The following is a 12,331-nucleotide window of genomic DNA, read 5'->3' as shown; positions in this document are numbered from 1 at the left end:
GGGTAAGGGTAAGGGTTGTAGTTATTTGTTGTTTGGTATAACAATGTAAGGAAACACTTGTTTACATTTCCCTTACTTGTTGTTTGGTTTAATTTTTAATTGCTCCGGAAATGTGATGATACAATGAAATTGATAGCAATATTTAAGAAGTAAAATTATACGCTCTCTAATAGTGGAAGCTATGAAATTGCAATATATAAAATTTAAATTATAATTAGTTGGCCTTAATTACAGTTTTTTTTAATTTGTTCAAAATGACCTTTAAAAGTCTATCTTCCTTGACCCATTATTTTAAAAGGAGTTTACTTCTTTCATTGTTATATTATTTGAAGTTTTTTTTCTCATTATTCATCTTATTTGTTTTTTTTTTTGTATAAACTATTCTTCTAATTCTTGCAATTACTTTTAAATACAAAATGTATGAATTAATAATGAATGTTATATTGAGAAAAATTAAGAGAAAAAACAGTAAGTAATTTTGAGTAAAATAGGAGAGAGAAAAGGAGAAGGAAATAAGAAAAATGGCATGTAGACATGGAGTAATAGCAAATCAGTATAATTTGTTGATGGAGGAGGGTAATGGTTTTTGTTACAGGATGTTTATGGGAGGTAACAAATGGAAGGAAATCATTACCCCTGAAAAATGGATTGGGTTATCTTGGATGTCCAACCAAACGCTTAATAACAGTAATGCTGTAACACCCTGAGATTTTAATGACGTAATTATTTAATATTTTAATAGTTTTTAAAGATTTTACGATTATATTTAATTATTTCTGAAATTAGTTTTAATAAATTTCTTGCATACGTAAATTTAAATGTTAATTTATATATATATATCAAAAATATAGTTACGATTTCTTAAATAAAGAAGTTCGAATCAAAATGATTATTTTATTAAAATGTGTGAGCCCTCGAAGGTGAGTCTCTTAGTTGGGTCTCGTAAGAAAACAAATCGAGATGAAAAATAAATAAATAAATAAATAAATATAATAACAATAATAATAATAATAATAATAATAATAAACAATAATGATAATAGCAACGAGTATAAAAAGCCCATGAAACCCTAATCACTAAAGCTAGCCGTCTTTCCCCTTTTTCCTTCCTCCCTCTTCTCTTTCTTTCTCCCTTTCCCTTGCTGTGCCGCCAGCAGTCACGACCACCAGCAGCAGCGGCCGTTTCTTCTCGCACGCAGCAGCAGCCAGGGGCTGCGTTTCTTCTCGCACGCAGCAGCAGCCAGGGGCTGCGTTTCTTCTCGCAAACAGAAGCAGCCCAGCCGCCCACGAAAACACCACACCGGAGCCTCGCCTCACTCCCACGGCAGCCCAGCAGCAGGCGGCTGCAAGCACGCCCAGCAGCAGGCGGCTGAAACACGCCACAGCAGGCGGGGTCTCCTCTTTGGATCCGTGCAGCCTTCCCCCTCCACCACCGTGTCTTGAGCCACGCCACCACCACAAGAACCACCAACCTCTTGACCCATTTCCTAGTCTCACCCATTGTAAGCCTCTCAAGCTCACTCTAAGTAATTTTCCTAGTATATAATTAGAATTTTACTAAGTTTATGAGTTGAGTGTTAATTTGTATGATTGTCATTGAATCTTGTTGTGGGTGAGAATTTGATTGATGATTTGAATGTACTTATGAATTGGGTTTTTGAAATGTGGATGAAAAGTGTTGAACTTGTATTATTTTCATTGAATCTTTTGTGGGTAAGAGTGTTCGATGAATTGAACATGTTCATGACTTGAAAGTTGAATTGAAATTATGGGTTGTGTGTTGATTTTGTATTAGTTTCTTTGAGTCTTAATGGGTAGTAAATTAAAGTGTTATTTTTGAACATGAAATGACTAGGATTTGGGATTTAGAGATTAAATTACTAATAATGTGGATTTATGCTATATTTTGGTGGTGTGATGAATAATTTGTGATGAATTATTTAATAACCTTTAAAGTTGTTTTGAGACTTAGTCGATTGGTTATTGTTATGATAATTAGTAATGGTGATGATTGTAGCTGACTATGATAGTGATTGTGGTGGTTGTAAATGATTAGTAGTATTTGTTAGTTGTCGTGTGGTTATTGTTTGTTTAATGACATGGTGTCATTGTTGTTAATAGTGATTGACATTGTTGATTCTGTGAATCGTTGTCGTAAGTTGCGTAAACTTAGTTTCATGATTTATCTGAATAACTTGTTTCTTTTTCATTGTTACCACCTTAAACTTGAATAGATTGGTATGAGATTGGAATATATGATTTGATTGTGAATAGGTGATAATAGTTGTTATAATTGAGAGTATTAGTCACAAAAGTGGTAGTAATTGTCACTTGTATTATAAAGATGATGGTGGATACTGTTATGTTATTGAGTATTATTGTTAGTCGATTGTGGTATGGTCGTGATAATTAAAGTTGAACACTATCATTGTTGAAGTAAGAAGAAACCTTTGTTGCCATCTTTGTTTCGAATTATTTGGGGAAGTGTTTCTTTTCATGCTTTCTTGTCATCATAAGTAATCTTGTACATTGTAGTAAACGATATCACAACGTGAGGCTATCACTAACATCAATATCATCATATGTTGCTAGTGTTGATCTTGTTATACAAGTGCTAGTAGCCTAGGACATTTCATAGTGACGAGGCCTTATACTTTGAGCCTCATTGGTTTATAGAAATTGTCATAAAATGCACTTATTGTTGTGAAAGCTTACTTGATTGTTGGTTTAGTAGATGGAAAGTCTTATGTTGTGTTATGTTAATGATTTTGACTTGTATTGAATGAGTTGTGTGCGTGTTAGAGTAATCGAAAACTCATGTTGAATGGGTGATAGCGGTTATTTTGGTATTTAGTTTGGTATGGCAAAGTAGTTAAAGGAATTCATTAGTTCTACTCATAACTTATATAGGTGCCCATTCTTAAGAGAAAGTAGAGCCTTAGTTGGGTGATTTTGTGATTCTTGATCGTGCAGTGACGCTTACAGGTACGTACACGCAGTAATAACCCTTATATGCAATTTTCTTTAAGACATTATTGTTTATTTTGATAATATGCATTGTCTTGAAACTATGAAGTATTAGTAAGTACACGCAGTAACTGATTCTTGCATGCATCTTCAATATATTTTCCTTGTGTGATAATATTATACGAGCTAGGTTGAATATGATTTGCTATTTAAATACTGTTAAGTTTGTGCTACAAGTGAAAATCAGTTGTAAAGATGGTAGAGATTGAGTTCTGATATCGCAAGAGTAGAATGTTGGATTATATGAGATGGAATGGGAATGAGTCCCTTATTGATGAGATATTAAGTTGGATATTACTGTGACTCCACTGGATTGGTACCCCAGTTGGTTTAGTTCCCGGAGGCATGGATCATCTATATATGGTCGCTGTACGGGGGTATGATCATACTTTGCCATTGGGCGCCGGCATGGCCGTCACCGTCCTTGGCTGAGGTGTTGCCATGTGGGTCTTGCAAACCCCAATATGGTGGCCTCTAGTCACAAAAGAAGATACGTGGAATTAAGGAAGGAATAGAAAATGGTGAAGGCATTGAGAAGTGCACAGAAATGAGGAATGGTTGGAGTAGATTTTTATACATTGGAGTGTCCTTCTTCCCTCGTTTGTTGAATTGATTGTTGGTTGCATATATATAACTTGTTGCTGGATACTGACGTGTACGTGTTTGTGTTTATGTTTAATTGTTGATGACTTTCTATGATTGTCCTGCTATGACGCATTGGCCTTTGGTCTAATGTCGAGCAGCAGGAGGATTATAGACTGGCTTAGCAGGTACTGGAGCTTCTTATGTATTGCATTGCATTTGGGAAGAGTGATGAGCGCGAAGCATAACTTGTGTCATTACCCCTATCTTTCGATTTTGTATCTCTTGTTATCCTTTGTAAATTTTGATTGTATATGTTTTGTTATGAGGCCTTGTGCCCTCTCACGTGCATTTGTATTTCCGCTGCGTAGTTTATAACTCTGTATGGTTTTGAGGAGTTAAGTCTTTTTAAAACGCAAACGTCGACACTGGAACCACGATCCATGCTTGGCATGTTGATTTGAGAAGCCGGCGACGAATTATTCCGCCGTGACATAGCTTTGATAGGCCATTGGTGCCTTTACTTTATTAGTTTTTGAATTAACTTTTGTTTTCTACAAAGACGCACAATTTTAAGGCAGATGCTGCCAAAATTTCCACTCACTCACCTTTTTAAGTTAATAATTAAAGTTTATTTAAAATTCTTTTCCTTTTTCTTTTATGTAACACCCGAATTTCCTCCCGTCCTTTACGGTTTTGGTTTCGTTAAGGGGCCGGAAATTCTGGGGTGTTACAGGTGGTATCAGAGCCAGTGGTCCCTATTTTCGACGTTTTGTGTCTTCCAATTTGTTGAGAAATTTCTTGAAGTTAGAAGTTATTCGTGAGATTTGGGTAGACATGGGATAGGTGCATATATTACATAATGCATAATGATTGCCATTGCACGTGCATAGATCAATATATAGTTTGTTTAGCTTGTAATGAGATTCATTTTCATGTGTGTTATTATAAATAATAATTATGATGTTGGTTGAATGATGACATGATTTAACAAATCAGTAGAATTGAATGATGTATTATCAAGAAATAATGAAATTTTTGAGTATTTGTTTCAACTCATGAGTTGTATTATAAGTAGTCATTATGAAGATGTGAAGTATGAATGAAGAAATTCTAGAGAAGTTGGTTGCATCGGGAACTTCCTCTTGCTCGTGATGATTATATGAAATTTAGCCTTATGTGTTTGAGTATTTGTTCATGTTAATTGCTTTCATAAAGCTTAGTAGTTTTGATATTAATTCTATACATGAACCCACTAATTATTATCTGCTTGAGCATTTCCTTTGTTGGGTGCATTCGTCCATCATATCATAACATAGAAGGTGGTGATCATAATTCTCTTGAATATGTTGAATGACTGTGCATGTATGAGCATAGGTAGTTTGAACTAGAATAAGCATAAGAGCTAAAGGGTAATAAGAATTTGATGTATTGTAAATGAAAGAAAAGGGTCTTGTATGCGATACCTTGTAAATAAATTTTTAATCACCAGTTGATGATAATAATGCGGTCATAGCTAAAGTATAGATGCGTTAAAACCTACATATTAATATAAGCAGAAGTTCGAGAGCACGTTAAGAGTTTATAGTTTGAGAATTCAATCCTCAATTTCGAACCATGATCTATAAGAGTATTATTGATATATTCTTTATATAGTGCTGAGTTGAAGTTAAGAGATTGTTTTCAACGCCGCTAAGTGTTTAAAGATAATGCTATATTAGCTGAACCAAATTATCACGTTAGTATTGTTGTTCATACTAGAATCGCTTTAATATTTCTATTTGAAGTTATAATTCTTACTAGATTGAGGCTCTCGACCTTTGTAACTAGCTATAGTAACATTGGTGTTGAGTTTTAGTGTGGCATAAATGTGTCTACCAATAAACGTTTTTAGTCTCATACAGTGATTGAGACTGATGCTTTAAATTGGTTTATGTAACATATATTCGTTAGTTCTAAACCCAACATATTATGCTTGTAGTGAGACCTTGAGAATCAGTTGAGAGTGAAAACGATAGTCAACCTATCAGTCTTAGTAAACACTTTATATATATTTTGATGAATTATATACTATAAAGGTCCTCTGTCATTGATTTTAATTTTTGTAAGCATTCAACTCTCATCATAATGAATATAATATTTCATGTTTGTCGAAGGCTAACAACCTTTAAATCTCTATTTAAAGGGATTCCTTGGATAAAATAAGGGTGATTTTTTTTTTTTTTTTTTTTTTTTTTGAAGACATATGAGTTTGAGTATCAAAGGAGAAAATTATTGTTCGCAAGTCCTTTGAGTTCTGTATTTCGTTGAGACATGATATATCATTCATACATAAGTCGATAACTTCATATTAAAGTGGATAGTTAAAGAATAATCATCGTAAACAAATTTTCATGTTAAGGGCCTAAGGATTGATTCAAGGGAGCACTATTGAGTTAAGACATTTTGTCTTATTAAATGCTTATATAGAGTAATGAATATTTTAATCAGATGATAATGTGAAGAAGAACCGTGACGGTTTTAAAGCGTTAACTGGATAAAATGATATTTGAAATTAAAAAGGAATCAGTGATATTATAATTTGTTTTCCTCATGGCCTTCGGGGCTATTACAAGACATAAGAATAAAATAACCTGATGATGAGGTGGAATAAGCGTCCTTGTGCACGTAAGATATAGTTAAATGTTTGAAGTCTTTTAGAATTTCTCATTGATCGCCAATTTAATAGCCAGTGTATTGAAATGATAAGACCTAGATGAGATTCTAAATGAAGCTGACTTTACGCAAGTTATTGTTTAATAATGATTGATGTGATAAGTTGGAGAGTTACTAAAGATAATGTGGTCCTAATAAAAGTCAAGAGGTGTTTTAAACCTAAACATTGAAGAAACGACAACGAATATGCGAATAATTATAATTTGAGAGATGAATCGAGATAATGGGTTATGTCTTAAAACGATTATTATACGCAATCATTATTATGCGATAAAGAGAGTTAAATAATATTCGCACTTGTGTTAAGAAGAGTTTTAATTTGATGGTACTAAATCATTGGATCGTAATAAACATTTGATGAAAAGAGTGTTGAAACTTTGACGTGTTTTAATACAAACGATTATGTTATAGTTGTTAGTTCTAAGTTTCGCGTTTTACGTTGAAGGGTGATTGAATTCCACTTGTTTGCGAAGGAATAATTGTAATGCAAAATTTCAAATGTTGCGTTAATTGGTTGGATTGTGTCGTGGTACTTTAGTATAGTGTTAGAATTATTAATGTAGTAGTCATATGGTTGCGATAACGGTCTTATAGTTAGAGGTAGTATTGTGATGAAAATGTTATGATGTAGGTTGGACATCGTGAAATTAGCGTTGGTATCACAACCTTATCAAATTGTATGATACATGACTGTTTTGCTATTCATATTGGAATTTGCGGTGATGTAGGTGTGCTCATCGGTTATTTTTTTTTCATCTTGCATTTTTTTATGTATACATAAGATGTCATCTTTGTTGAGCATCGCTACTATTATTACCCTGTTAGTACCATTAGCACCGTCGTTATATACGTACATGATGCATTACTTTAGTCATATATAAGTTCATGATCTTAATTGATATAAATTCTATACTTTCAACATATGTATGGTAAGAGAATAGCTGAAAAATATTGGTAACCTTTGGCATTGCCCTTCATAATTCTAAGTCATCCTCACATTGTCATAATTAGAATTTGAAATTTTGATGCATAATGGTTTTATTATTGAACAACTATGATATGTGTATTAGTATCGTGGCTGTGAATGTATGATTATTAACTACAGTCTCTTGCTAATATGTGTCATATATAATTGGATTATATACTTGAAACATGTATGATGTTATGAGTTATTAATTCGAATTGTTAATCTATTAATCAAGTCTTGATGCATGATTTAGAATGTTATAAAATGATTTGACCATATATGATTAATGAAAAGAGGATTTCATGTTAAGTAAAGGGCTAGGATTATGTTATGATAAGTAAAATAAGCAGTGAATCGATTTGGGAGTTGATAACCTACCAGTCTGGTAAGATTCAAGTATCCTCAGGTCTAGGGTGTCTAATTATAATACGAGTTAAGTGTTGAGCAACTTCGTGCACTTTACTTTTAGGACTTTGTTGTTTTGATATTTTACCCCCATTCATGAATCAAATTATAATAGTTAAACCTTCTGTACATTACAAGATTATCACAAAGTCGACCTTAGATGGTCACGTAGAATTGAACAAGTCGTTTGAAGAATTACATTAGATAACAGGACGTTTCGTGTTGTTACGAACTCAAGTGATATATTTTTTTTAAAAGCCACATCTGCTAGATCTGTTATTTTTGTAAACATTAAGAAGAGTTGTCTTACTAATAGAACATATTGAGACCCAAATACTAGGATATGTAGTATTGAGATCGAAGATATGAAATAACTAAAGTTCCATGGTCTAACCACTCTATCCTTGCACATGTTTCGAGGTTAGTGAGTTACGGGGTCGTAACTAAGTTTTAAGGGGGGTAGAACGCGATAGAATTTCGCGCGTTTACACGCGTTTTCTCCTGCGTTTCCACGCATTTTTGTCTCTATGATAACAACCTATTACAAACTTATATGCTTTGGATTGATTGTTTGAACCTATCTATGTGATATGTACACGCTTTGATGATTGTGTGAATCAATCGGTGTGATATTTACATGCTTTTGATTGATTGTGTTAGGTTAATTGTGTGACATTTACATGTTTTGATTGGGTGTTGAGTTAATTTAAATGATTATGAATGGTCGAAACGAAATATGCATGAATATTTGAATAGAGTGTGTATAATAGTGTCAATAAGGTCACGATCTTTGAGTTAATTCCTTAGGCTTAAAATCGTTAAGACGCCTCCTTGAGCTATTAGAAATATAAATTTTCACAATTTGGCACTTGGTTGCGCTAGTTTCGGGGACGAAACTCCTTTTAAGGGAGGTAGTCTGTAACACCCTGAGATTTTAATGACGTAATTATTTAATATTTTAATAGTTTTTAAAGATTTTACGATTATATTTAATTATTTCTGAAATTAGTTTTAATAAATTTCTTGCATACGTAAATTTAAATGTTAATTTATATATATATATCAAAAATATAGTTACGATTTCTTAAATAAAGAAGTTCGAATCAAAATGATTATTTTATTAAAATGTGTGAGCCCTCGAAGGTGAGTCTCTTAGTTGGGTCTCGTAAGAAAACAAATCGAGATGAAAAATAAATAAATAAATAAATAAATATAATAACAATAATAATAATAATAATAATAATAATAAACAATAATGATAATAGCAACGAGTATAAAAAGCCCATGAAACCCTAATCACTAAAGCTAGCCGTCTTTCCCCTTTTTCCTTCCTCCCTCTTCTCTTTCTTTCTCCCTTTCCCTTGCTGTGCCGCCAGCAGTCACGACCACCAGCAGCAGCGGCCGTTTCTTCTCGCACGCAGCAGCAGCCAGGGGCTGCGTTTCTTCTCGCACGCAGCAGCAGCCAGGGGCTGCGTTTCTTCTCGCAAACAGAAGCAGCCCAGCCGCCCACGAAAACACCACACCGGAGCCTCGCCTCACTCCCACGGCAGCCCAGCAGCAGGCGGCTGCAAGCACGCCCAGCAGCAGGCGGCTGAAACACGCCACAGCAGGCGGGGTCTCCTCTTTGGATCCGTGCAGCCTTCCCCCTCCACCACCGTGTCTTGAGCCACGCCACCACCACAAGAACCACCAACCTCTTGACCCATTTCCTAGTCTCACCCATTGTAAGCCTCTCAAGCTCACTCTAAGTAATTTTCCTAGTATATAATTAGAATTTTACTAAGTTTATGAGTTGAGTGTTAATTTGTATGATTGTCATTGAATCTTGTTGTGGGTGAGAATTTGATTGATGATTTGAATGTACTTATGAATTGGGTTTTTGAAATGTGGATGAAAAGTGTTGAACTTGTATTATTTTCATTGAATCTTTTGTGGGTAAGAGTGTTCGATGAATTGAACATGTTCATGACTTGAAAGTTGAATTGAAATTATGGGTTGTGTGTTGATTTTGTATTAGTTTCTTTGAGTCTTAATGGGTAGTAAATTAAAGTGTTATTTTTGAACATGAAATGACTAGGATTTGGGATTTAGAGATTAAATTACTAATAATGTGGATTTATGCTATATTTTGGTGGTGTGATGAATAATTTGTGATGAATTATTTAATAACCTTTAAAGTTGTTTTGAGACTTAGTCGATTGGTTATTGTTATGATAATTAGTAATGGTGATGATTGTAGCTGACTATGATAGTGATTGTGGTGGTTGTAAATGATTAGTAGTATTTGTTAGTTGTCGTGTGGTTATTGTTTGTTTAATGACATGGTGTCATTGTTGTTAATAGTGATTGACATTGTTGATTCTGTGAATCGTTGTCGTAAGTTGCGTAAACTTAGTTTCATGATTTATCTGAATAACTTGTTTCTTTTTCATTGTTACCACCTTAAACTTGAATAGATTGGTATGAGATTGGAATATATGATTTGATTGTGAATAGGTGATAATAGTTGTTATAATTGAGAGTATTAGTCACAAAAGTGGTAGTAATTGTCACTTGTATTATAAAGATGATGGTGGATACTGTTATGTTATTGAGTATTATTGTTAGTCGATTGTGGTATGGTCGTGATAATTAAAGTTGAACACTATCATTGTTGAAGTAAGAAGAAACCTTTGTTGCCATCTTTGTTTCGAATTATTTGGGGAAGTGTTTCTTTTCATGCTTTCTTGTCATCATAAGTAATCTTGTACATTGTAGTAAACGATATCACAACGTGAGGCTATCACTAACATCAATATCATCATATGTTGCTAGTGTTGATCTTGTTATACAAGTGCTAGTAGCCTAGGACATTTCATAGTGACGAGGCCTTATACTTTGAGCCTCATTGGTTTATAGAAATTGTCATAAAATGCACTTATTGTTGTGAAAGCTTACTTGATTGTTGGTTTAGTAGATGGAAAGTCTTATGTTGTGTTATGTTAATGATTTTGACTTGTATTGAATGAGTTGTGTGCGTGTTAGAGTAATCGAAAACTCATGTTGAATGGGTGATAGCGGTTATTTTGGTATTTAGTTTGGTATGGCAAAGTAGTTAAAGGAATTCATTAGTTCTACTCATAACTTATATAGGTGCCCATTCTTAAGAGAAAGTAGAGCCTTAGTTGGGTGATTTTGTGATTCTTGATCGTGCAGTGACGCTTACAGGTACGTACACGCAGTAATAACCCTTATATGCAATTTTCTTTAAGACATTATTGTTTATTTTGATAATATGCATTGTCTTGAAACTATGAAGTATTAGTAAGTACACGCAGTAACTGATTCTTGCATGCATCTTCAATATATTTTCCTTGTGTGATAATATTATACGAGCTAGGTTGAATATGATTTGCTATTTAAATACTGTTAAGTTTGTGCTACAAGTGAAAATCAGTTGTAAAGATGGTAGAGATTGAGTTCTGATATCGCAAGAGTAGAATGTTGGATTATATGAGATGGAATGGGAATGAGTCCCTTATTGATGAGATATTAAGTTGGATATTACTGTGACTCCACTGGATTGGTACCCCAGTTGGTTTAGTTCCCGGAGGCATGGATCATCTATATATGGTCGCTGTACGGGGGTATGATCATACTTTGCCATTGGGCGCCGGCATGGCCGTCACCGTCCTTGGCTGAGGTGTTGCCATGTGGGTCTTGCAAACCCCAATATGGTGGCCTCTAGTCACAAAAGAAGATACGTGGAATTAAGGAAGGAATAGAAAATGGTGAAGGCATTGAGAAGTGCACAGAAATGAGGAATGGTTGGAGTAGATTTTTATACATTGGAGTGTCCTTCTTCCCTCGTTTGTTGAATTGATTGTTGGTTGCATATATATAACTTGTTGCTGGATACTGACGTGTACGTGTTTGTGTTTATGTTTAATTGTTGATGACTTTCTATGATTGTCCTGCTATGACGCATTGGCCTTTGGTCTAATGTCGAGCAGCAGGAGGATTATAGACTGGCTTAGCAGGTACTGGAGCTTCTTATGTATTGCATTGCATTTGGGAAGAGTGATGAGCGCGAAGCATAACTTGTGTCATTACCCCTATCTTTCGATTTTGTATCTCTTGTTATCCTTTGTAAATTTTGATTGTATATGTTTTGTTATGAGGCCTTGTGCCCTCTCACGTGCATTTGTATTTCCGCTGCGTAGTTTATAACTCTGTATGGTTTTGAGGAGTTAAGTCTTTTTAAAACGCAAACGTCGACACTGGAACCACGATCCATGCTTGGCATGTTGATTTGAGAAGCCGGCGACGAATTATTCCGCCGTGACATAGCTTTGATAGGCCATTGGTGCCTTTACTTTATTAGTTTTTGAATTAACTTTTGTTTTCTACAAAGACGCACAATTTTAAGGCAGATGCTGCCAAAATTTCCACTCACTCACCTTTTTAAGTTAATAATTAAAGTTTATTTAAAATTCTTTTCCTTTTTCTTTTATGTAACACCCGAATTTCCTCCCGTCCTTTACGGTTTTGGTTTCGTTAAGGGGCCGGAAATTCTGGGGTGTTACAAATGCATTATTCATTCCGTTTTGAGAACGGTGATTTATTAGAGTTCGAACAATATGTTTCAAACTCCAAT

At 34.3% G+C, this 12,331-nt stretch overlaps 1 long non-coding RNA gene across 1 annotated transcript; it reads left to right on the top strand.

Moving 5' to 3' along the window:
* Positions 1 to 703: 703 nt before the first annotated feature.
* On the top strand, positions 704 to 11,883 carry LOC130808099 (uncharacterized). The gene is made up of 5 exons (XR_009040699.1): positions 704 to 1,501; positions 2,910 to 2,984; positions 3,770 to 9,419; positions 10,828 to 10,902; positions 11,688 to 11,883. It is a non-coding gene; the product is annotated as an uncharacterized LOC130808099 (long non-coding RNA).
* Positions 11,884 to 12,331: the final 448 nt, after the last annotated feature.

This window comes from Amaranthus tricolor, chromosome 3, assembly GCF_026212465.1.
Source record: "Amaranthus tricolor cultivar Red isolate AtriRed21 chromosome 3, ASM2621246v1, whole genome shotgun sequence".
Taxonomy (NCBI): Eukaryota; Viridiplantae; Streptophyta; class Magnoliopsida; order Caryophyllales; family Amaranthaceae; genus Amaranthus; species Amaranthus tricolor.
The sequence above is the reverse complement of the archived record's forward strand: the minus strand, read 5'-3'. Positions and strand labels throughout refer to the sequence as shown.